Consider the following 21049-nt stretch of genomic DNA (forward strand, 5'->3'; position numbering starts at 1 on the left):
AAGAATTTTTCAATGCTAGTTACCATATGTGAGTGAAATCATACAGTAACTCAAGCTTAGTACATTGACAAAGTATCCTCAAGGCTTGTCTGTTTCAGACCTACATGACACAAGTGATGCACACATGACCCATAGGACTATGTATACATTGTGTGTGAGTATGAATTTGTATATGTGTGGCTCATTCATGGTTCATACATGGTTGTGTGTCAGTATTTATATGCGTTTGTGTGTATAAATTATTATTATGCTCACATACATACCATGTGAGTGAATGCATCACCATGATTGTGGTTTGGTTATATATTCCTGTGTTTTCACATACATGTCATTATATATGCATATTTATAGATGTATATGCAAACATGTTTGTTGTTCCAACTGAAGATTGTCAGTTAATCTTTCCTGCTGTCTCCTGCACATTGTTGCCTGCATTAATGTTTCTGCACTAGCCATAGCATTGCTGGAACAGGGAGTAATTAGCTTGCTCACTTTGGGTGAAATAAATATCTCAATGTGCAGAAACTCTTAAGAAATGTAATGTTCAAACTTTGAAAGGTACTTTGCACTAAAAGGTAATAAAGCACAGAAGTGCAAAGGCAAATCACTTGAGAAATAATTTTTGAAGCTTTCTGGAAGAGGGTGAGTGTCTGAATCTCCCTCCAAGTTAACAGTGCACTCTTGGGCTGTCTCACCTAACGATGTTAGTACAAAACACACACACATGCCATCTTGGTCATTTATATCACAGTATCTTGAAATGTTTTTAGTTAGAAAATGCTTCTGTGTCTTTGGCTGAAGAACCAGAATGCTGAAAACCTATTTTATTAATTAACTAAGTTCCATTCTTCACATTTTCTTTGATTCTTTTCCACTCCAGCACCCATCTAGGTGACTACATTATGTTCAGCATCGTGCTTTCTTTATTTGACAGTCTCCTAGACTTTCCTTGCTTTTGGTAACTTTGACAGTTCAGAGGCATATTTGTCATGGGTTTTATAGCACTGCCCTCAATTAGAATTTATCAAATATTCTTGTTACAATTTGATTGAGTTTGTGTGTTGGGTAAAAAAGTCACAGCAATACTTATTTTCAGAATCCATTGTATCATGAACCCAGGGAGTTGGCGTGGTGGGGCATAACTGTAATCCCACTACTCAAGGTGCAGAGCTAGGAGGGACTCTTCTATATGTAGATATGTTTTTCTCCCTCATTACTTACCTATTCCATTACTTATTTCTCTGTATTTTTACCTATGTATTGGATATGCTGTGGGTTATAACCTGACATTGCTGTCTTTTTTATTTATCACTAGAAAATTCTGTCTATTGGTCAGTAGCAAGTCTGCATATTGGGTCCTGTGTCCCACTGACTTCCTGGAGTTTTCTATTATTTTGCTAAGATCGTGTGTGTGTGTGTGTGTGTGTGTGTGTGTGTGTGTGTGTGTGTGTGTTGTCCCAGCCCTAGACCTAGTCATTTCTACAAGGAGTCTGGCTCTCCCCCATTAAAAAAACAGTTTGTGAAACTGTAATATGGATTTTATATGTTCTCATTGATGCCAGAAGTTATTGATTCTATTTAACTGAGACATAAGTTCTATATCTTTAGGTCTATGCCTTTTTAAAATTATCATTATAATGGTGATGTACAGAAAAGTTACAGATGTATAAGTCAGATAATGGATACATTTTTTGGACAATATCTCCCCTTCCCTTACTTTCTCTGTTTTTCTCTCCCATCTCACCAACAAATTGTATAGTTCATTTTCAACATAGTGTTCAGTGAATTTGTATGACTACTGAATTTGTTTGACTTTTGTATGACATATTTTGCAAGTTGTGGGGTTTGAACTCAGGGCCTGGGCACTGTCCCTGAGTTTCTTTGTGTTCAAGGCTAGCATTCTACCACCTAATCCATAGTGCCACTTCTGGCCTTCTCTGAGTAGTTTATTGGAGAGCCTCATGGACTTGCTTGCCTGGGCTGGCTTCTTACTGTGGCCCTCACATCTCAGCCTCCTGATTAGCTAGGAGTACAGGTATGAGCCTTTGGCACCCAGGATCTATGACTGATTTTTAATGCTGGAATGGTGCTCTCTCTCTCTCTCTCTCTCTCTCTCTCTCTCTCTCTCTCTCTCTCTCTCTCTCTCTCTCTCTCTCTCTCTCTCTCTCTCTCTCTCTCTCTCTCTCTCTCTCTCTCTCTCTCTCTCTCTCTCTCTCTCTCTCTCTCTCTCTCTCTCTCTCTCTCTCTCACACACACACACACACACACAAACACACACATAGATTTCCTATGATGTAGATACTTCAGGGAAACGTATGCTAAAAATCTTTTTTTTTTTTTTATTGTGAACACACTGTACAGAGGAGTTACAATTACATGGGCAAGATAATGAGTACATTTCTTATCAAGCCTTGCAGCCTCCTCCTTTGTTTACCCTTCACATCCCTTCCCAGTCTCCCTCTGCCCCCCACCCAATCCTCCCTCCCACCAAAATTATAAAGTTCGTTTTCAACATGAAAACTTGTACTTCTCATTGTTGCAACGGGTCCACCTGTATCCTTAAATGACTTGTTTTTATAAGGATGTGAGCAAAGAGAATTGAGAAGGTGTAACCATCTTGGCTGGGCTTATGGGAGAAAATACGAGATTCATGAAATGGAAAATCCTGGGAAATTTAGAGCTAGGAAGAGTGAAGCTGGCCAAACAAGGTGGCTTCCTACTGAATTTTGTAGTATTTATTTTTCCCAGTTGTTGGCAAGGGAGGGCCTCATCGTCAGGGGCACTAGAGACTTTGATTCCACTCATTTATGAATGGGACATTATACAGGAATGAGACGTTTTAGTCTTTAAAAAATGAAGTCATGGCCCTCTGTGGCTGCATTATATTTGAAAAGCGGATTATTTGAAAACACAATCTGTGCAATTACAGAATAATAAATTATTAACTGAGAGGACTTTTTTACGGCTCTTGGTGATGTATCCTGCTATTTTTGCAATTATTTTTTTTCTTTTTTTTTATTTTTTTTATTGTAAAGATACTATACAGAGGGTTACAGTTACATGAGTGAGGTAATTAGTACACTTCCTCTTGAACATTGTTACCCCCTCCATTGTTTTCCCCCTACTATCCCCTCCCTCCCTCCCTTCCCCGAGGTTCTTTTTTTTTTTTTTTTGATTGTGATTAAGTGATTACATAATTTCCGGAAATTCACAGTATTGTGGAATAATGATGCTCATTTAAAGTCACAAGTTCATTCTAACTTTCCTGGAGCAAATTGTCTATCACAGTCTGTAATATATAACGGTGCTCACATGTTATATACCATATATGTGATCAGCAGCATGGGGATATTTGGTAGTGGTTCAACCAGATGAGTGGGAGTTCTTTGTTTCTTAAGTCCTGTTAGTTTTGTCATATCACCTAACATTTTGGATTTAGCATCCACTTATCAGGGAGACCATGTACTGTTTGTCTCTTCATTTTTGGCTTACCTCACTCAACATGATTCCTTCTAGCTCCATCCATTTCCCTGCAAATGCCATTATTTTGTCATTTCTAATGGCTGCATATTATTCCATTGTGTATAGATACCACAATTTTTGGATCCATTCATCTGTGATGGGGCATCTAGGTTGTTTCCATATCCTAGCTATTGCGAACAATGCTGCAATAAACATGGAGGTGCACGTGTCCTTGTATATTGGTTCCTGTTGTTCAGGGTAGATGCCTAGAAGTGGTATGACTGGGTCATAAGGGAGGTCAATCTTTAGCTTTCTAAGGACCCTCCAGACTGCTTTCCAAAGTGGTTGTATAAGTGTACATTCCCACCAGCAGTGCAATAGCGTTCCTCGTTCTCCACATCCCCTCCAGCATTTGTCGTTGGCTGATTTGTGGATGTGGGACATTCTGACTGGGGTAAGGTGGTATCTCAGGGTTGTCTTTATTTGCATTTCCTTCACCACCAGGGATGATGAACATTTCCTCATGTGTTTCTTTGCCATTTTTATTTCTTCATTTGAGAAGTCCCTCTTTAGTTCCCTTGCCCATTTAGTAATTGGTTTGTTGGGTTTGGGAGGGATTAGTTTCTTGAGTTCCCTGTATATACAGGATGTTAACCCCTTGTCTGATATATTGCTGGTAAATATTTTTTCCCAATTAGTTGGTTGTCTTTCTAGCTTGGTTGCGACAGCTTTATCTGTGCAGAAGCTTTTTATTTTAAGGTAGTCCCATTTGTCGAGTCTCTCTCCAACTTGTTGTGACCCTGCGACTCTGTTCAGGAAGTTCCTTCCTGTGCCTATTAGTTCAAGTGTCTCTCCTACTCTGTCCTGCAGTACTTTCAGAGATTCAGGTTTAATGTTAACGTCTTTAATACATTTTGCGTTGATGTTGGTGCATGGTGATAGGTTGGGGTCCACTTTTAGATTTCTGCATGTGGCTGCCCAGTTTTCCCAGCACCAGCGGTTGAAGAGGCTGTGTTTCTTCCATTGTATGTCTTTGGCTCCTTTGTCGAATATCAGCTGGCTGTAGGCCTGTGGATTTATTTCTGGATCTTCGATTCTGTTCCATTGGTCTTCGGGTCTGTTTTTGTGCCAGTACCATGCTGTCTTTGTTATTATAGCTCTGTAGTAGAGTTTGAAGTTCGGCATGGATAGCCCTCCCATATTGTCTTTATCCCCTAGAATTGTTTTGGCTATTCTAGGTCTTTTGTTGTTCCATATGAATTTTTGGACTGTTTTCTGTATTTCAGTGATGTACGTCATTGGGATTTTAATATGAATTGCATTGAATTTGTATATTAGTTTTGGAAGTATTACCATCTTTACTATATTAAGTCGGCCTATCCAGGAGCATGGGAGGTCTTTCCATTTCCTAGTGTCTTCTGCAATTTCTTTCTTTAACTTTTTATAGTTCTCATTAAATAGTTCTTTTACATCTTTGGTTAGGTTAATTCCTAAATATTTTATTTTTTGGGAGGTTATTGTGAATGGGGTTGCTCCCTTTATTTCCCTCTCTTCCTGTACATTATCAGTGTATAAGAAGGCAACTGATTTTTGTGGGTTTATTTTGTATCCTGCTATTTTGCCGAAGTGATTTCTGGTTTCTAAGAGTTTGGGGATAGAGTTTTTGAGATCGTGGAGGTATAGTATCATGTTGTCTGCAAAAAGTGATAGTTTAACTTCCTCTTTCCCTATGCGGATCCCTTTAATGTCTTTTTCTTGCCTTATTGCCCTGGCTAAGGGTTCTAGGACTATATTGAAGAGGAGTGGAGACAGTGGACATCCTTGCCTTGTTCCTGATTTTAGGAGAATTGGTTGTAGCTTTTCCCCATTAAGTATAATATTGGCTATTGGTCTGTCATAAATGGCTTTTATTGTTTTTAGAAATGTTCCTTCTATTCCTATTTTCTCCAGAGCTTTTAGCATGAATGAATGTTGAATTTTGTCAAAGGCCTTTTCTGCATCTGTGGCGATAATCATGTGATTCTTGACCTTGGCTCTGTTGATATGTTGGATTACATTTCTTGACTTACGTATGTTAAACCATCCCTGTGTCTCTGGGATGAAGCCTACCTGGTCATAGTGAATTAATTTTTTTATGTGTTTCTGGATTCTGTTAGCTAGAATCTTGTTAAGGATCTTTGCATCTGTGTTCATCAAGGAGATTGGCCTGTAATTCTCCTTTTTGGTTGGGTCTTTGCCTGGTTTGGGGATGAGTGTGATATTGGCTTCGTAGAATGAGTTTGGGATAGCTCCCTCCTTCTCTGTTTCTCTGAAGAGCTTGAGGAGTATGGGTATTAGTTCTTCTTTAAAAGTCTTATAGAATTCTGCTGTGAATCCATCTGGTCCTGGGCTTTTTTTTGTTGGAAGACTTTTGATAGCTTCCTGTATCTCATTATAGGATATTGGCTTATTTAATTGGTTAACTTCTTCTTTGCTCAGTTTGGGCAACTTGTATTTCTCTAAAAATGCATCCATTTCCGCCCGATTTTCTTCCTTTAGAGAGTATAGCTTTTGAAAGTAGTCTGTTAGAATTGTTTGGATATCTTGGGTACGTGTTGTGATGTTTCCTGTGGCATCCCTAATCCTATTTATATGGGTTTCCTCTCTTCTTTTTTAAATTAATCTAGCCAATGGGCCATCAACTTTGTTTATTTTTTGAAAGAACCAGCTTTTTGTTTGGTTTATTTTGGTTATGGTTTTCTGATTTTCTAATTGGTTAATCTCTGCTTTTAATTTGGTTATCTGGCTTCGTCTAGTAGCTTTAGGTCCCATTTTTTCTTGTTTTTCTAGCTGTTTTAATTGCAACATGAGATTATTTACTTGGTCTGTCTCCATTCTCTTGATGTGGGCACTGAGGGCAATAAATTTGCCCCTCAGGACTGCTTTTGCTGTGTCCCACAAGTTTCTTTGTGAGGTGTTTTCATTTTCATTGAGTTGTAGGAAATACTTTATTTCTTCTCTGATCTCTTCTGTTATCCAGGCATTGTTAAGGAGTGTGCTGTTCAATTTCCATGTATTAGAGAAATTTCTGTGGTATGCTTTGTTATTGAGAGCTAGTTTGATTCCACTGTGGTCAGATAGGATACAGGGGATTATGTCGATCCCTTTGTATTTGCTTAAGTTCCTTGCATGAACTATGATATGGTCTATTTTGGAGAAAGTTCCGTGAGCTGCTGAAAAGAATGTTTACTGTGTTGTTTTAGGGTGAAATACTCGGTAGATGTCAGTTAATTCCACTTGGAGTATGGCCTCTCTTAATTCGGTAGCTTCTTTGCCAATCCTCTGGTTGGTAGACCTGTCCTTTGGTGAGAGTGGTGTGTTAAAGTCTCCTAGTATTATCGTATTGGGATCTATTTTATTCTGTAAGTTTGAGAGCATTTTTTTGACATATCTGGGTGCACCAATATTTGGGGCATATAAGGTGATGATGGTTATATCCTCCTCTTGGATTGTTCCCTTTATTAATATGTAGTGTCCGTCCTTGTCTTTCTGTACTGATTTTAATGAAAAGTTTATTTTGTCAGATATCAGGATAGCTACACCTGCTTTCTTACTGGGGGCATTTGATTGGTAGATCCTTTTCCACACTTTCACTCTGAGTTTGTATGTTTGGCTGAGAGGTGGGTCTCCTGAAGGCAACAGATGGATGGGTCTTGTTTTCTGATCCAGTCCTCAGTTCGTTTTCTTTTAATTGGCGAATTCAGCCCATTTATATTAAGAGAAAGTATAGAGAGATGCATTGTTGTCCCTGCCATTCCGTTTTCCTAAGTTTTTCTTCTTTCCTTTCCTCCTGTGCTTGCTCCGTTAGACTTTGAGTAACGCCTGTTTGGGGCAGGCCCCAGTTCCTGGTTGCTTTCTTCAGGTTGTGTCCCCCCTCTTAGAATTCTTTGTAATGCTGGCTTAATGTTTATGTATTCATTTAGTTTTTCTTTGCTATTAAAATTTTCAGTTCTCCATCGAATGTGAATGCTAGCTTTGCCGGGTATATTAGTCTGGGTTGGCAGTTATTGGCTCTCAGGGCTCGTATGGTGCTTTCCCAGGCTTTTCTTGCATTCATTGTGTGGAGAGATCTGCAGTGATTCTAATTTTTTTTCCCGTTGTAGTATAGTTCCTTCTTCATTTTTGCTGCATGCAGGATTGTTTCCTTATTATTCAGATCTATCATTTTTACTATAATGTGTCTAGAAGTGTTTCTCCTGGGGTCTTGCTTGTTGGGTGTTCGATAAGTTTTTGTGATGTAGTTAAGATGGTCGTTTTTGAGGTGGGGAAAATTTTCATTGATTATCTTGTTAAATAGGTGTTGCATTCCCTTGCTCTGGGATTCCTCACCTTTGTCCACTCTGATTATGCGAAGGTTAAATTTTTTAGCATTATCTGCTTGCTCTTGAATTTCCCTTTGGTTTAATTTGAGTGATTTTGCCATATCTGTCACTCTTTGGTCTATTTGGTGTATTCTGTCTTCTGTATCTGACACTCTACCTTCCATTTCATTCACTCTGTTCATTCTATTGTGGTTTGCATGGAGGAAATGGATCCCTTTATGGATTCAATGTTGGTTCTCAGAGTACTGATCTCACCTATCAATGAGGTATGCATTACCTCTAATTTGGCGTTTATCTCACTTCTTACTGAGGTTTGTGCAGCTTCTATTTTTGCATGCATCTCTTGTTTGATACCCTGTATCTCTTTTGTTAGTTCATCCATGTGCTCTTTCAATTTCTGATCAATTTCTCGCTTTATTTCTTGAGTCATTGCCTCCAGCAACCCTTGGATGTAGCTTTTGTCTTCCATTCATGCTTTGCTCCCACTGGGGCTCTCCCCTGCGTGGCTGCTGGCTTTTGAGGTTAGCTTGCTGTCCTGGGTGGTGGTAAACCTTGTGATATTTCTCTGTGATTTTCGCATGGAGGTTCAGGAGACTGCTCTTCAATTTTGTTTTGGTGTGTCTGTCTTTGCTTGGTTGCTGATTCTGTATTGGTAGAGAGAGTCTGTGCCTGATCTGGGTTCTGTTGGGAGCCTATTTCCAGCTGCTATTCTGACTTACTTAGGATTCTCAGCTCTCCGCTGTAGATTGCTGGCAGTTCCCGCCTTTGGAAGGGTTGAGCAGCCTAGACTGCTTGTGTTTGCTCCTACGGGTGCTCTTGTGAAGAACAGATGCTCTAGATGCACTCTCCCAAATACTGGAGTCTGCTATGGGCTCCTGATGCATTTTTGTTTGTTTGTTTTGGGCTGGTTGTGGGCTTGAACTCTAGGTTTGGGTGCTGTCCCTCAGCTCTTCAGCTCAAGGCTGGCACCCTCCCATTTGAGCCACAGCACCACTTCTGACCCTTTTTGCTTTTGTGATGCTGAGGAATCAGATCCAGGGCCTCATACATCCAAGACTATCACTCTATTGCTGAACCACCTTAACAGTCTGACCTCCTGCTTACTATCAGGTGCTGGCAGCCTGTGTTGCCCAATTCCCAGTCTAGGATATATGGGTGGAGTTTTGGTGGGGTTTGGGCTTCTCTTGTCCTGGGCCTCAAGGTCTTTTGTTGTCACAGGCGTGCTTCCCGGGGAGTGTTGTTTCCTGGTTTTCTCCCCTCTGTTGAGGCATATGCTCAGCTTTTTACTTCAGTTGGTAGGAGTTGGTCGTGTTGTTCAGGCACCGGATCCCGGGGCCTGGTTCCGGCCCCAGCCTGGAGCACGCTCATTAGGCCTGTGCTGATGTGTAGACCACCTAGGTTATGCAGCCTGGAGCGCACTTGTTAGGCCTGTGCTGATGTGTATACCACCTAGGTTATACAGCCTGGGGGACACAGTTCAAATTTCTTCTACTGTTGGTAGTCTTGACCCAGGGGCCCTGTTCCTGGCTTGGGCATTTAAGCTCCCTTCCAGGGCACTCTTGCTCTAGCCTGGCCAGCTGAGTGTGCTCCATGGGCTGGTGGAGCTCTCAAATAGTTCCCAGTTTTAGTGGGTCCTGTGGTCTGGGTGTTGGGGTAGGGAGTCTAGGTCAGGGTCTGGGGATTCGCTCCAGCTCTGGTCTCCCTTGAGGGATACACTTCCCCTGTGGGATACTCACCCTGGAGCTGGTTGTTTCTGTGTGAGTTCTTGTTGCAATCCGAGTTCAGTTGGGGTGGTTGCGGGCTGGGTTGGGTGGTGGTGGCTCTGTGTGATTCTTTTCTGTCTCTGCCTCTGTCGAAGCTGTCGGGTCAAAAGTGTCCATGCTCAGGCAGCTTCTTCGCGGTGCCTCTGGGGCCCGGGCGGCCCCGCCAGGTCGTTGCGATCGCGATCGGGCAGGTGGTCTGCCGACAGGTCCCTTTGTGGCGCTGCTGGTGCCGAGCGGCTTTGGTGGGATGGAGCCTCTCTGCTCCGGTGGAGAGTGAGGGGTGGGGGTGGGATCCTCGTGGAGACTCCCGGAGACTCTCTGTTCCTGGCGATCCGCTGTTCTGCAAACCGGTACCTGGTGATCTGAAAGTGGCCCCCTGTGTGTCTCGGGCTCCGGCAGCCCCCGCCGGGCAGGCTGGCCGGCGGCTTGGCACACTGCCGCGCGGCCAGTAAAGGTTTGGGGAGGGGTCTTTGCTTTTCTCTGTTCTGAAATTCTTCTTTTCATCTCTTTCTTTTTTTGTTATTCTCCACCTCTGGTTTTTCTCTGAGTGTTCATCTTTTTGTTGTTGTCGGTCTCTTGGGGAGATTAAGCGTTGGAACTTGAACTCTCTTTTTGGTTGGAGAGAGCTGTGGCGTTTCCCTACTGCCCCGTCGCGATCTTCCCCACTTCTGCCGCAATTATTTTGTATGAGCATTCTAAGGTACTGTATGATTGATCTTCTTTTTTTTTTTAATTTAATTTTATTTTATTTGAGAACATACTGTACAGAGGGGCTACAATTACATGGGCAGGATAATGCATACATTTTTTACCAAGCATTGCAGCCTCCTCCTTTGTTTAGGTGATTGATCTTCTTTTGAGAGTTTTCCTTCCCTCTTTCCAACTTCCTAACTTCCTAACTTTCTTCTCTTGTACATGTTTTTGTGCCTTGAGCTGAAGAGCTGAAGGACAGTGTTCAGGCCCAGAGTTCAAGCCCCACAAAAAGAAAAGTTTTCTGGAGAAGGATCTAAGCCTGGAGTCACAACTCTGTCAGCATGGACTGACCTCTGTCACTTGCTGACACCAGAGTGACAGGAAGCAAACAAGTATAAATTCCTCACTTTGTGCAAGCTTCAGGATCTTCATGTTCCCCTGTGCTCCCCTGCTTGCTTACATTCTGTATTTGCCCATTTATTTACAAGTCTTGACACAATTTTTCGTAATGGTATCTGGCAAGTCTCACATTTGGTAAGTAGGTGTTCAATCCCCATTTCTCCTGGAAGGTGCATGCCTTTGTTTAAATCTCGAAGTATTTCATTGTTCCAGTGTCTCACCTCAATGAGAAATTCAATGGAATAGTTGTGGGGATTTTTTCTTTTCTGTTTTTTGTAAGGCATGGGGCTTGAGCTCTGGGTCTGGGTACTGTTCCCGAGCTCTTTTTGTTCAAGATTAGCACTCTACCACTTAAGCCAAAGTGCCACTTCTGCTTTTTTTTCTGAGTAGTTTATTGGAGATAAGAGTCTTACCAACTATCCTGCTTGTGTTGATTTTGAACTAAGATCCACAGATCTCAGTCCCTTGAGTAGCTAGGATTATAGATGTGAGCCCTGCAACCTGCTGAAGAAGTTTTTGACTTGCAATTTGTCTGGACATTTTTTGTGCACATTTGGTTTGATGTTATTTGTGGCTTTCTTCTGGCTGGAAATTTTATGCAAATATTTCACTTACTTGTGTGAGAATTGCTTTGACTCATTTATTAATCACAGAATAGGGTCTGGGAAAGCAAATTCCCAGCCCTAAGCTGTGGTTTCTTGTTTCTCCATGGTTCTCTAATAATTTACCTGCACATGGACTCTCCAGAGTGACTTTCACTCTTGTGCTGTGAGTCTTCTGTCCACAAGATGCTTCTCACATGAAGTGCACTCTCTCCTAGTCCATGAATGTTAGCACACAGCTCCCTGTGTAAAGGCACATTGAACAACACCCTCACAGGCCTGTGACTACCTGTGTACCATTCAGAACTGCAAGGTCCATATCTTTCTAATCCAATAGACCTATACCAGAATCAACTAAATACCTGAAAAAGATTTAATAAACAGAAACATCAAAATTTGGCAAGAATAAACAAAAACCTCACATTGCATTAGTGTAATTGGCTGGTGTGTCTGTCTCCACTACAAATTTATGAGCTACAGCCAGGATTTATACTGCCCATTGGGGTGTAGCATAATCCAATGTTTATCATTTTATAAGGACAGAAATCAAAAGATGAAACATAGAATGTCACGTGCTACTTCAGCAGAGGAAAAGAGAGAAAAGATGAATAGAAGAGAGAATCACAAGGAGAAGAGCCCAGAGTCAGTTTATCATCAGTCCCCAGTCAACTGAGGAATGATGATTTATTGAAACACCTGGCAGAGTTCTGCAAAAGCCGTTCTTTTTTTATTATTTTAATAAGTTTTATTGTGAAAATACTGTACAAAGGGGTTACAGTTACATGAGCAAGGTAATGAGTACATTTCTTATCAATAATTGTTGCCTCCTCCTTTTTTCCCCCTACCATCTTTCCCTCCTACTTCAACAACTACACTCACGACTCCTCGTCCAACTCCCCTCCATCTCACCCCACAACCCCCCTGCTGAAATTGTAAAGTTCATATTTCAACATAGTGTCTTCTACATCTAATTGTTGCAATGGGTCAACCTATATTCCTATTTAAACATTTTGTTTTTTCCCTTCCCATTCTGAAATTATACCAGCATTAAACACAGTGAAAACAGGGGTTCTACAGTGGGGAATGGACATACAAAGCAACAAAAAACATCACAAGGTACCTTATAAAGATATTAGAAAAAAATAGAAAGAAAGAAAAACATTACTTATGTCCCTATCTTGGGGTTCATTTTGCTTAATGTCATCTTAACTGGTAATATGTATATAGCTTTTGACCTTTTCTACGTGTCCCAGACATATACTAGTTATTGCAAATAACTAGGGAAACCGTAAGGCCTATGTTTCTTTGGGTCTGGCATACTTCACTTATTATATTTTTTTGTCTTTCCATTTCCTAAAAAATGGGGCAATGCCATTCTTTCTGATGGAGGTATAGAATTCCATTACATATGTATATATATATATATATATATATATATATATATATATATACATATATGTGTATTGTGTGTGTGTGTATCACATTTTCTTGATCCATTTATCTACTGAGGGGCATCTGGGTTGGTTCCATATCTTAGCCATGGTAAATAATGCTGTAATAAACAGTAGTGCTGGTAGATTTAGTATGGTGTTGTTTGTGTTCATTTGGGAAAATGCCCAAAAGTGGGATTTCTGGGTCATAGGGGAGATCTATGTGCAGTCTTTTGAGGAAACTCCATACAATTTTCCAAAGTGATTGAACAAGTTTATACTCCCACCAACAATACAGTAGGGTTCCCTTTTGGCCACATCTCCTCCAGCATCAGTTGTTATTAGAGTTCTTGATTATAGCCATTCTAACTGGGGTGAGGTGGTATCTCAATGTTATTTTGATTTGCATTTCTTTTATGGCTAGAGCATTTCTCCATGTGTCTATTGGCCATTCTTCTTCAAATAATAACAAAAACACAAATAAACACAAAAACGAAGGATCCACACTTAAAACTGGTCCCAATTTTAAAACAAAAGTAGACAACAACCAAAGGCTGAGTTGGGGACTAACGGGTCCCCAGTACATCCCTACCAGAATTCTGCCCTGTTCTCACTCAGCAAGCTGAATGCAGAGTCTGCTGAATGAGCCTGCCATGCTCACCCAGAACTTCCCTACCTCAGAAAACATAGAACAGAAAACACACTGAAGTAAACAAGACAGACAAGTGGCCACAAAAACAAAATCAATTCTCAGTGAATGGGACAACATCTCACCACCATTCACTAAAAAGAGGACTCTAACCCCACCCCCCTCCACTCACCTCTGGAGGATTTTTCTTTTAGATTCTTGCAAAAGTTGACCTAGGGGCATTCCAAGGTGGAGAAGAATTCCCAGTCATCTTCAGGCAAGGAAAAAATGTCCTTAGCAGTGGTCCCTAAGACTGACAGGTTCTCCCCTATGCTCAGACCCCCTGAGCAAGGCCTGAGGCTGAGATCTAACTGGGGCCACTTGCAGGTGGTCAGTGGCAGTTTCATAATTGACAAATATTTAAGCAATCTCCCGTCCAACTAGGACTGCTAGGACAGGTAGAATTGAGGGGTTGAGGCGTCCCTGGACCTCCTCAGCCATAGGGGACTCTGCTGCGTCCAGCCTCACCCTACTTTTGGCCTCACTCTGGCGCCTTCTCTACCTAGGTCGACCCCGCTTACCTTGAGGCTTTTCTCGGAACTTCTCTCCAACAGCCAAGTGCTCACACACTGTCCTACCAGCCAGGGACTTCAATCCCCCTCAGGTTGGAGTGGCTAAGAGCTCTATCCTGGACAAGCCCTCATTAAATGTAGTAGGAAGACCCCCTACTCAGGGCTGGCAAGCCAACCTAATCTTCTGGAGTGACAGATTCCACTGCAACAAAGATGTTTATAAGGAATCAACTTTATTGAGGTTCCTACACTGACCAGCCAGGGCCTCAGCACAGGCTCGGAAGCTGATACTACAACCTGGAGCGGCCCCCATTCTTTGGTTTTTAAAGACAAAATCCATGAGGTCAAGCCTTGTCACGTGCAGGTGACCAATGGGATCGTAACACACACAAAGGATTGTACGGCCATACCAGACCACACACAGTTGGCTAATAGGTGGAGTTTACTGTAAGCATGTGCAAAAGGCAGGGTTTATCATAAAGCATGTGGTGTCACCAGCTGGAGCCAGATTACAACCTATCTGTTTTATGGGTCAGTCCTTAACTGAACAATCAAGGTGGGTAAGGTTGTTAAGGGGAGAGGAGCATAGAGGCATTCTTTCCATTGCAAGAAATGGGCTGGTTGGAGCCAAGGTCGAGTTAACCTTGTTTAGAGGGTTTTTTTTCTCTAAAATCCCTAAAACAAAGACAAAGCCAGGAAAGAAGCTGTACCAGCTCGAGTCCCTGTCAGGGCATACTTCAGTATATATGTGAGAATATAAGTAGAAAACAGGTTGGGTTGGCGTAAGGGAAGGAAGAAAAGTGGAAAGTTTGACAATGATCCAGATGTATTGTACATTGAAATGTACATACACTCTATTCAACATACGTACATACATAAATACATTCTATTCAACACTGACATGATGAAGCAAAACCCTTTTGGACTACTAGCTAAAGATTAAAAAAAAAGTTTTGTTTTAATATTAAGAGACCAGAAGCATAAACCTTTAAAGATAAATAAGAGGATAGCATTAATATATTGTTGAGGCTGCGCTCTTTTCAATACAAAATTTAATAAGTGTCAAGTCTGCTGCAAATGTAAATTTTATTTGCCAATTCTTTTTGCAAATTGCTTAAAATATAAAGAACCAAATTCCAATATCCATTCACTTCCAAAAAAATCTTATAGATCTCTAGGTTTCTCAGTTGTTTCTAAATATCTTAATGTAATGCACTATTGGAACTAATTTCATTCCACATTTAAATTTAAATTTAAAATCATTAAAGTCTTTTAAAAGCCTCTCACTCCGGCACAGGTATGGATAAATAACTGATGTTGTCAGAAGCAGAATTATTCAGAAGACTGTAAATGGATGCTTACCTAGTTTCCTCTCTGCTGGATCATAGAATACAACTGTCCTAATTGAAAAAAGTTAGCCTTCCCAGGTTTTCTGAATATAAATACTCCATCAATATTTTGTTATTAGAGGATTATTCATGATTAGCTATATGTTGATTGATAATGACCGAGCATGAGAGAAATTTGAGGGAAAACTATCTACACTTCAGTAAGGTTCTGACTTGTGTTTCACAAAGTGTTATGAAAGCTCTCCATGAGAAATCTAGCAGCTGCATTTCTAAAAAGTCCTTGTGTGCTTACACTTTCTGATACTGTCTCAATTCAAGTACTTCTCCTTGGCGTTCCATACTATTCAGTGATGCTGTATTAGCTCCTTGTTTTGCAGACCGGTCTTGGTGATGAAATTTGTGCTTTTCAAAATTGCTCTCCCAATTCCATCCACAAAATGTGGACAAAAATTATCTGAAAAAATTGTATCTGTTGATAGTGCATATACTTTTATTTTTCATTACAAACATAGAATGTAGTAAAAATTTTCATAGCAATTACTCTGCACTAGTTTGTGGGCAGATTCTAATGTAAATAATATACTGTGTTCACGTAGAGAATTAGAGTATCCAAAGTTTAATATGCCTGTGGTCCTAAAACCAATACCTTACTGATATTAAGTGACAAATACAACTTCCTATAAGTACAGAAGTTTTCATTGTATCTTTTTAATATATATTTTTATTGTAAAAATACTGTATGGAGGGGATACAGTTACATAAGTAAGGTAATGAGTACATTTCATTTTTTTTCTCTATTGTCGTTCATGAGGCTTGAACTCTGGGCCTGAACGCTGTCCTCAGCTCTTCAGCTCAAGGCTAGCACTCTACCACTTGACCTACAGTGCCACTTCCTGTCTTTGGGTGGTTTATTGGAGATAAGAATTTCTCAGGGGCTGGGAAGGTGGCTCAGTGGTAGAGTGCTTGCCTTGCATGCATGAGGCCCTGGGTTCGATTCCTCAGCACCACATAAGCAAAAAGAAAAAAGCCAGAATTTCTTGGAATTCCTTCCCGGTCTGGCTTTAAATCGAGATCCTCAGATCTCAGCATCCTGAGTAGCTAGGATTAGAGGCCTGAGCCACCTGCGCCCAGCATGAGTATATATCTTATTGAGCACCCTCCCCTTTGTTTTGCCCCTACCATCCCTTCTCTTCACACCTCCCCAACTCATCCCTCCACCCCCTCTTTGATAGTGTCTTGTACATCTCATTGTTACAATGGGTCAACCTGTATCTTTTCCTCATATCTTAAATGAAGAAATACTGGCTTGATTTATGCTGATTCTACTTGTGTAGACACATGTAAAATCACTCACCAAGTCCAAGAGCACATCATTTTTTGTCAGTTGGTATAGTTGTTTTCTACACAATTATTGACAGTTTACAAATTATTCTCAAACTTTAATACATTAAAAATACTTTCTTCTTTTCTTATTTTCTTGGCCAGGAAATCAGCCAGACCTCAGTCAGCATTTCTCTCATAGGACTTTTCACATGGGTTGGTTAAATGTTGGTCTGAGGTCCAGTCTTCTGAGGACTCACTCATCTGCTTAGGAATTGATGCTGTCTTTTGGAAAAGAGCTCAAGGAAGGATGCTATTTAGCGCCTTATAACTTTATTTTTTTTATTGTGAGAACACTGTACAGAGGAGTTACAATTACATGGGCAACATAACGAGTACATTTCTTATCAAGCATTGTTGGCTACTCTTTCTTTCCTCTTCCCATCTTTTCCCATCTTCCCCCTACACCCGGTCATCCCCCCACCCACCAAAGTTGTAAAGTTCGTTTTTCGAGAAAACAACATTGAAATTCCACCTCACCCCAGTTAGAATGGTTATAATAAAGAACTCTAATAACAACAGATGCTGGAGGGGATGTGGACAGAAGTGAAGCTTTCTACATTGTTGGTGGGAGTGTAAACTTGTTCAACCACTTTGGAAAGCAGTATGGAGGTTCCTCAAAAGACTCCACATAGAGCTCCCCTATGACCCAGAAATCTGACTTTGAGCATTTACCCACATGATCACAAACAAGACCATACTAAAGCTACCAGCACGACTATGTTTATTGCACCCCTATTTACTACAGCTAAGATATGGAACCAACCCAGACGCCACTCAATAGATTAATGGATCAAGAAAATGTATATATACACAATGGAATTCTATGCCTCCATCAGAAAAGATGACATTGCCCCATTTGTTAGGAAATGGTAAGACTTGGAAAAAATTATATTAAGTGAAGTAAGCCAGGCCCAAAGAAACATAGGTCTCATGGTTTTCCTTATTTGCAATAACTAGTATATGTCTGAGTCAAGCAGAAAAGGTCAGATAACTTGATGTTAGGGGAATGAAGCCCAAGATAAGTATTCAAATGTTTTTTTGCCTTTCATGAAATTGTTTTTAACATTTTTATAAGATGATTTCTATGTTGCTTTGTATGTTCCTCCCCCACGGTATAACCCCTGCTTTCACTGTATTGATGTAGGTATAATTTGTGGAGGGGAAGGGAAAAAAATCATTTAACTAGGGATATAGGTGGACCTATTGCAACAATGAGATGTATAACTTTATTCTTTACAAGGATATTTTCCTGCTACTTTGGTTGTTAAGAGTGTCTATAAGAGCAAGCATTCTGTAGGGAGCTGGGAGACACCATATATTCTTTACTTACTGAGATTCCTAAGTGACTTGTACTGCATTTTGCAAGTCGAATCTGTCAAAACCTACCAGTTGTAAGAGATAAGAGGAGTGGTAAAAGAACTCATGGAGACAAATACATTTTCAACATATTTTGTTCCAAGCATTCCATCTAAGGCATAGTCAACATAGTGAAACTTGTGTTGGCTGTAAATATGTGTCTTTCTCCATGTGTGCATGTATACATGTGTATATGTATGTGTGAATTTGTGTGTATAGTAACATACATGTGTACATATATAAGGGCATATACATACATATATGCATATATAAATAAATATACATATGCAAATACATGTACATATATATAAATCAGTGTTCAGTGATTTAATCAATAGTTCCCAGCACATTGTCATTCTCACAAAGTGTACATGTTAAACTGCTCTGAGGAGCTGTGCTCTATGATGGGTATCCTTTGTTCTCACTTGCCCCATTACCTTGTTTTTCATCCCCGTGAACAACTTCGGTCTGCTTACAATAGGATAGTTTTGTTTTCATTACATGTAGTTACTTACTGATAATCAAAGACAAAGGTTTTTTGTAAAAGAAAAAGAACTTTTAGGTCTCAAGTCAAAATATCTTACCTATCCCAATGATTCCTATGAGATAAAATTTATAACAGAAGAAAAGTGAAAAGGAATTCCTAGATCTGTTGTTTTGCCATTTAGAATGGCAAAGAATAATATCACGCCAATCTTATAATTGTTAAAAACTGCAAGGGAAACTGTTGGTCCCTATCATGTTCCCACAAAACCAGTGGATCCTGAAGGATAATAGACCAGCTGAAATTCTAAGTAGCAGACATGGAGCCTGAAAGAGAAAGACCATGAATGAAAAAGGGTGAAAGAGAGAAGTACAATAATACTGAAAGTACATAACAGATAAACAAGAGCTGTATGAGAATATTCATACTGCTATCTTTAGACTCTTCATGTACATTTGAAGGTATCTGATGTATGATAACCCATCAATATAACATATAAAATGATTTTGATAAAAAATAAAAATGATGATTCCCTGCCTGGTTTTAGGATGAGGATTATGATGGCTTCATAGAATGTGTTCAGTAGTGAACTTTCCCTTTCAATTTCATTGAAGAGTTGGAGGAGTATTGGTGTGAGCTCTGCTTTGATGGCCTTGTAGAATTCCGCTGCAAAACCATCTGGTCCTGGACTTTTCTTAGATGGAAGGTCTCTTATTGCTGTTTCTATTTCAATGCTTGATATGGGCCTGGAAAGACTTCGAAAAAATTATATTAAGTGAAGTAAGCCAAGCCCAAAGAAACATAGGTCCCATGGTTTCCCTCATTTGCAATAGTTAGTATATGTATGAGTCAAGCAGAAAAGGTCAGAAAAGGTGATGTTAGGAAAATGAACCCTAAGATACGTATTTAAATGTTTTTTTTTCTTTCATTCATTTGTTTCTAACGCATTTATATGATTATTTCCTTGTTGCTTTGTATGTCTCTCTCCCACATTATAACCCCTGCTTTCACTGTATTTGATGTTGTTATAATTTGTGGAAGGGAAGGGGAAAAACAAGTCGTTTAAATAAGGATACAGGTGGACCCGTTGCAACAATGAGAAGTACAAGTTGTCATGTCGAAAACGAACTTTGCAACTTTGGTAGGGGGTGGGGGGAGGATTGGGTGGGGGGGAGGCTTGGAATGGATGGGAAGGGGAAATATAGGAGGAGGCTACAATGCTTGATAAGAAATATACTCATTATCTTGCCCATGTAATTGTAATCCCTCTGTACAGTTTTTTCACAATAAAAAAATAAAAATGACTCAGAAGAAATTATAAGTGCAAATATAATCTTCCCAGAAGAACACTCTCAGAGATATTTCATGACTTTGAAAAGGATAAAGTGGCTCAAGTTAGCATAAATTTAGAAGTATGACAATTCACAAAAATATAAAAAGATATTCATATATTTCATTATATAACCCAAAGCAGAAAGCAAATATTGTTTAGATGATTTTTTAAAGCACAGTCTTTCTGGAGCTGGGAAGGTGGCTCAATGGGAGAGTGCTTGCCTTGCATGCATGGGGCCCTGGGTTTGATTCCTCAGCACTACAGAAGTAGAAAAAGACGAAGGCTCAAATGGTACCGCTAGCCTTGAGCTGAGGGACAGCACCCAGGACCCAGAGTTCAAGCCCCATGACCAACAAAATAAAAATCAACAAAACACTGCTGGGTGCCGGTGGCTCAGGACTGTAACCGTAGCTATGCAGGAGGCTGAGTTCTGAGGATCCCGGTTGAAAGCCAGCCCAGGCAGGAAAGTCCGTGAGAATCTTATCTCTAATAAACCACTAGAAAACCAGAAGTGGTGCTGTGGCTCAAGGGATAGCGTGCCAGCCTTGAGCTGAAGAGTGCAGGGACAGCGCTCTGGCCCAGAGTTCAAGCCTCAAGACTGACAAAAACAAAAAACACAAAAACAGTCTCTCACTTTTGTGGTCTCAACTCTGTAATACCGCCGCTTCAGACGAAGGCTAAGATTTTGGGTGTGGACCTTTATCATCCCTCCTAATTCAGACTGTACTTGATAATTTTTTTAATAAATAATTTGTTCTTAATTTTCTTCTTTGTAAACTCACATGCACCTATAAAAAATGCTTTGGCCATCCCAGTAAGCTTCTCAAAGTACCTCCTGAGGACGACTTATAAAAAGTTGTATTATATTACAAAAAGGAAAACAATGCAACAAATAAAGAAAATGGACAATTAAATATTAATGATTAATCAAATAAAAAAACAAACAATTACCAGTGTTCTACATATTAGATTTTACTACTTTCTCATATTCCTGTACATTTAAAACTGGCTAAGATTATGATGTTTAAAAAGAGGATTTTGTTTTGGTTTTTATTTTGGGTCTGGTCGTGGCCCTGGAGTCTGAGCCTGGGCGCTGCCCCTCAGCTCTTCAGCTCACGGCTAGCACTCTACCACTTGAGCCACATCACCACTTCCAGCTTGTTTTTTGTTTATGGGTGTTGAGGAATCGAACCCAGGGTCTCAAGCATGCAAGGCAAGCGCTTTACCACTGAGC

At 40.3% G+C, this 21049-nt stretch overlaps 1 long non-coding RNA gene across 1 annotated transcript in view; it reads left to right on the forward strand.

The window, feature by feature from the left end:
• The window catches only part of LOC138821729 (uncharacterized), a 100808-nt gene that overhangs the window by 50925 nt on the left and 28834 nt on the right, over positions 1–21049 (forward strand). The gene's annotated exons all lie outside the window — the stretch shown is intronic.

This window comes from Dipodomys merriami, unplaced genomic scaffold (genome assembly GCF_024711535.1).
Source record: "Dipodomys merriami isolate MVZ:Mamm:240054 unplaced genomic scaffold, mDipMer1.0.p SCAF_931, whole genome shotgun sequence".
NCBI lineage: Eukaryota > Metazoa > Chordata > Mammalia > Rodentia > Heteromyidae > Dipodomys > Dipodomys merriami.